Raw genomic sequence first — 6,463 nt, forward strand, 5'->3', positions numbered from 1 at the left:
GTCAGCTGACAAGTAATTTGTTCTGAGCTTGTGAAATTTTTGTGAGTGTCCTCGTAAGTTCTGTGTTTTCGAAGATAAGAAAAATGAGGGCATATCAGGTGCAAATTTATCACTAAGTAGTTCGAAAACTATAATCAAGTCGCTTTTAGTTCTTCGATATGATAACAGGAATAGGTTTAGCTTGACCAGCCGAGCATCATACGGGAGCTTCGCTATTCAGGGAATCATCCTATTTGCTGTTCTCTGAGCCTTTTCCAAAAGCTCACTGCTTTCTAAGCAGGGGCTAGCCGCTTCTATGCAGTACTCAAATTTAGGACGTACGAACACTGTATACAAAGTCAGAAACGTTTTAGCGTCGAGATGACTAAAAGCCCTGCGTATGGACCATGAAGTTCTAAAACCTTTGGCAGCTGTTGCACGGCAGTGTGTAGTATTCTCTAATTTTTGACTGACGATGACTTCTAAATCATTGTGTGTCTGGACAACAGTTAACTCAACGCTCTTCATTGTGTATGTATCTGTACCTTGATGACGAATATGCATCACAATACACTTGGAAGTATTTATCGGCAACTGTCAGGTTCAAGACCATTCAGATAATTTCTCCAGATCATTTTGAAGTTCTAAGCTATCACCCGTACTTTTTATCGCTCTCCATATCTTGACATCATCAGCATATAGCAAGACCGATGATGACAGGAGACGAGGAAGGTCATTTACATGTAGGAGGAATAACACTGGCCCTAAAACTGTACCCTGAGGCACTCCACTAAGCACAGCTAGACAACTTGGAGTTCACCCGTACTCTTTGTCGGCGTATAACTAGTAAATCTTTTATTTATATCAATAGATTGCCTCCAACCCTGACATTTCTTGACATGTATAGCAGCCGGTTGCGGAGAACTTTGTCGAAAGCTTTGCTGAAGTCAATTTAGGCTACGTCTATAAGTAACCTTTGATCTTTAAGAGCGCACCAGCTTTCACGAGCCACCAATAAGTTAGTGAGACAGGAATAACCTGTTCTAAAACTATGCTGCGTTTCCGAAACGATCCGATTTTCATCGAGATATTTATACAGCTCGTTTCGAATAATCTTTTCTAAAATTTTAGCAACCACATTGGTTAGGCTAGCGGGTCGGTAACTCTCAGGTTTGTGTTTCGTACCTGTTTTGAAGACAGGACTTACTATAGGGTTCTTCCAGTCTTTTGGTAATCGACCCTGGGTTACGGATAGATCAAAGCATATACACAAAGGGTTCGTAACAAAGTTGGCTAACTCCTTTAGTAACCTAGGATGCAGTTCACCGGGTTCCGTGGATTTTCCTATGTCAAGCTTATTTAGCAGACCAAAGACATTGAGTTCTTTGATGGTCACGTCCAGTGAGTATGGGGAGGGGATGATATAACTCTGAAACGAGACAATGGACTCCTTGTATCAGTCATATTTTTAGACTTTAAGAAAGCTTTTGATAAGGTTCCACACAAACGGCTACTAGCCAAACTACGGTCCTTCGGAATCAACAACCCACTCTATTCATGGTTTGTTTCATTCTTAAAGGGACGTAAACAAATGGTAAAGTACAACGACTGTCTCTCATTACCTAGACCAATAACTAGTGGCGTCATCCAGGGAAGTGTATTGGGCCCACTTTTGTTTCTCATGTATATAAACGATATATGTAACATCACAAAATCTGGGAAACCATACTTATATGCTGATGGTCTCAAAATAGTATACAGCTATAAGCCTGAGGCTCTAAGTGAAAGTGTACCCCTGATTCAAGATGATCTCAATAACCTAACTATCTGGAGCGAAAAGTGGCAATTACCATTTAACCTCCACAAATGCGGGATCATGCACTTTGGAAAGCACCCCTATGAACCCCAACTTTACTTAAATAAAAGTAAAGTTCAGACACTTAATTCAGTACACGATCTAGGAATAAATTACACAGGAAGCCTAAACTTTAAAGCACACGCCTCCTTTATTATTTCTAAAGCCAGACGTCTAATTGGCTTCATAACAAAAAATTTCTTCACGACAGATGCTAAGCTTACCCTTTACAAAATATGTGTACGACCTTCCTTAGAATACTGCTCTTTTATCTTCTCTAATATGAATACCACTGACAAAATAAGAGTAGAAGATGTTCAAAGACGCTTTGCGCGCCAACTACTAAGAAGTGACACCACTCTTGATTACACAAGTAGATGTAAGCACCTCTCTTTAGAACCTTTATGGCACCGTAGGTTAAGGAACAATCTGATATTTCTCTACAAAGCAATAAATGGACTGTCATTCCTAACCTCCTGCCCAACTATGATCAATAACCCAGCCTATAGACTAAGAAACAATGCATATAAACTATTTACCGAAAAACACCAAAAACAAATGCGTTGTAGGTTTTTTACAGTTCGGTATAGTTTATTGTGGAACAGGTTGCCAATACCTATCCGTAACTGTGACACCTTCACCAAATTTAAAAGGCTAATAACCCTGTTACTAAACTCTAAAGAACTTCAACTATTCCTTGAACTCCCGCCTACCAATGAGGTACTTTATTATGGACCGCCCAATATCTAGACGGAACAAGAATATAACGAACTCCATTGTCGTTAGTTTGAATATAGCAAAACTAAAGAAAACATGCTTCATCCTCCCCCACTATTTATTGATTATTAACCATGGCCTTCCGCTCCTAACCCTCATTTTCGGTTTCCGAATCTCTCTAATGGATAAATCCAAACTATTCTTCCTAAGTGTCATGTCCTTTTATTTTTCTTATTACAAGTAGACAGATAACTCACTAATCTTATGGATGCTGACCAACTAAGGCCGATCAAAAGAAGCTCAAATGTCCTAAATTCTTGTGAGTTGTTCAATGTTTTGTTTTCCTTACCCTGAAAATTTTACAATATTCTCTTTCATATCCTCTGGTTTGCTATTAGTCCTTACCATCTCTTAACCACATATAATCTGACTTGTCTCTTATAACCCTCACCATTAGTTATCTTCATAGTAGTACGATATATTAAATGGATATCTAACCCATAATACAAATGCTATTACCATCTGATTCGCTTGTAACATGGAACTTGTAGAGACAGTGTATTCCAACTATGGTCCTTGATTAAAGCAATATTCATAATGACCACAAACGTAAGAGAGCCTAACATCATAAAAGGAGGGAGGGTGGCGTTACTGACCAGCAAAAATGATGGTGGGGAGATAACTTCAATCCACCCGTGTCTGTAGGGCAGAACATATTAATTACGGCTCCTTATGTCTAGTGGAATGTCACGAACCAACGGTATTGATGAGAAATTATTCATGCAAAATACCACTTTAAATCATGTTAAAAAAAGCTAAATTGGTTCCACTTCATACCGAGTAATCCTATTACAAGCAAACTAGACAATTGGCTAAAAACGAAGCCCACTCTATACCCTATAAAATCTAAAAACAAAAAAGAGAGTTCAAACAGCTTCGAAAAAAAGGGAGACAGCCATTTGTATCGGAATACTGTTTTCAGCACTTTATTTTATAATTACACAATTCCATACTTCCTTCTGAACTACCTTCATTTATACAGTTCCTTATCCTTGCCCACACTTATTTCTCTTTAACACATTAGTATGTTCTTACCTAATAAATACTACAGTAACAGACAAATAGACTAAATGGTTATACCTTAACTATTCTTCCGTGAATATTGTGTGCTCTGCTTTTCGTCCTTCCTTTTTCTTACACCTTTTTCAGCCTCCTGCAGATACTTCACCGAAAACAGATATGGTACGGGTGACTTCGTCCTACACCGTTATTAAAGCCTCAGATATTCCGGAGGGATATAAGTTCGAAACTTCTAAAAGCCCCCAACTTCGCATGTATCTATTCTCGACCATCAGTTGTATGTTGCAACGCTACCTCCATAAAGTGCGCCAAGTGTGATATTGATATGTTTCTTACGAAATCCATTTACATTCATATCTTATGAAATATCAACCCAGCTGAGCAATTTTCAACAGTGAAAATTGTTGCTTCTTTAACAATTCGATCTTGTCTGTAAACCGGCATGCCTCATGTAACAAACTTTTATTTGAGAATAAATTATTATTATTATAGAATCTAGGCAACGTCTGTTTTTGGCTTTAAATTCATTTACAACACAGAAACGAAGTTATTAGTTCCTTCCTGTTCACTTAACTTCCAGTGTAATGGGATCATTAGCAGTATCAACCTAGAAGTGAAGCAACGGAATATGGTTACATTATTCGTAATCACAGGAAGCCAGAGAGTACTATGATCATTAAGTATACCCTGTACTCGAAACATAAAATTAGGTGCAGAAAACAAGCTACCTGACAACTGAATATGATGAGTCAGAATGTTAGCAGTCATTCATGACGCACATAAATAGTAAAAACATACCGCGATCAAGATGTCAGCACAGTTTAACACGATGCCACTACAAAATGTTTTCTTCGTCCCTGGAGGATAAGAATGCTTTGAGAAGTATGTAAGTGTGAGTCAGTAAATCACTTTACATGTAGAATTTAGGATAAGGTCGTCACTTATCTATGCTAAGAGAGTAGTCGACTTAACTCAATGATATGACTATTTGACTTATACTATCTTACGTTGAAGTCACATCCTAGTCTAGACTGACTCATCCTATGGTGATATCGCTAAGACCCCTTTAACACCACAAATTTACAAAGGCTAGAGTACTAAACCCAACGCAAAGAGCGAAATATTGCATTTAGTAACTATATTTGTATGAATGAGCCGTGCCTTCTCGATTGCGCGACCCCGTTCACACCTCTTCTGACCTTCCTGAAGTTATAATGTCTAGTATGTCCTCCCATTTGTTGGGAGATTAACCTCAAGAGCAGTGTGGTTAGGGACTGACGCTACCACTAACATCCAAGCCTTGTGAGTAACGTCTTACGTAAGTGGCACCCAATCATTGGCTCAGAACATCCTCAATACCTCTGTGCATCCTTTAAAATGCCTATTAACGTTCATTTCCGAATCCAGATTTAGAGGTAATGCCTAGAAATAGGTGTAATACGGAATGTGACTGAAGACACATCTTCCACTCCTTACAAATGGTGAGGTCTAGTGATTCATCACTGGTTAAACTGGTATACGTAACTTCTTTGTGGCCCTTCAAGAAGCAAAATGGTGGATTCTTAAGCTTTCACTAATAGTTTTCTCACTTCTATATGCTTTTTGTACCTACGTTCGTACCTGTATGGACTTGTGTTCATTTGCTTCTAAACATGAGCTCAATAAGTGGATGACTCCCACATTTCATTCACGACTACTTGAAACTGTTCAGAGATACTCATCTCATCTATTCGGGATTAATAATTTTGGAGGGACTTATTAAATATTTATCCTCGGAATATATGGGAGCCTCACATTGATCATCCTTTAAGATGCATTTTTGACATGCATCACTACTTGTAAATTGGAATGGTTATTCTTCTTACTACTTCGAGGATGTAGGAAAGTCTGGTCACTATTCTCAGTGTATCAAGACACAAAAAATCAAATTATTTATTTCATAGAAAGCTCATATAAAAATAGGTGGAAATAATAGTTAGATAAAATTCAGAATCCGTAAACGTAAGGAAGACTTGGAACGGAGATTAATATTTTCAGTACATTCTTATGCATTTGTGGTGGGCCAAGAATATACCAACTTTAAGAGTGATGAAGAAGTTAATGCGTCCCAAACCAAGTTCATTCTGCTCTACTGAGGGAAGCAGCTTCAATCCTGGCAATACCGCTCAGCGTGATATTCTCACTCTCGCTAAGTCAAGGCAAACTTATCAGGTACTGGTACTTCAAGAGGATCTGACTCGACTTCAAAGTTGGGCAGGCGACAACGGAATTACTTGCAACACTTCAAAGTGCGAAGAAGTCCATCCGCGACATGTAGCAGACTACACTTACAACTTAGGGAACTCCTCTCTAGAAGTATCTGAAGTCGAAAAAGATTTCGGAATGTTGGTACCCTACGACTTGAAGTCTTGCGCTGTGACAAAAACGACTTTCGAGCTAACTTTGCACTGGTAACACTGAAGTGCATTTGCGGCTAGTTTGACGGTTGAACTTTTCATACAATCTTCGACATTTTAATTCGTCTCCATTTAGAGTACGGAAACATAGTATTTCTTCCCTCACTCCAAAAGGATAGGGACACTCCGGAGAGTATCAAACGTCGAGCCAAGAAATCAGTCCGGGTACTCGAATTCAAGTAAAATGAAGAGCACCTCCAGTCACTTAACCTTTACCGTCAGAGTAAAGGCGTTGATGATGCAACGGATGTTCTAGTTTTACAACTAGTTACCAGTAGCACCTTCTAAAATTTGATCGTTCCCAGTCAGATAGAAATCAGAAGTCAGACGAGAAGAGGCAGGAAAGATATATTTGATTCGTTACCAATATATAGAG

The sequence above is a fragment of the Schistosoma mansoni genome, chromosome 2 (genome assembly GCF_000237925.1).
Source record: "Schistosoma mansoni strain Puerto Rico chromosome 2, complete genome".
Classification (NCBI taxonomy): Eukaryota; Metazoa; Platyhelminthes; class Trematoda; order Strigeidida; family Schistosomatidae; genus Schistosoma; species Schistosoma mansoni.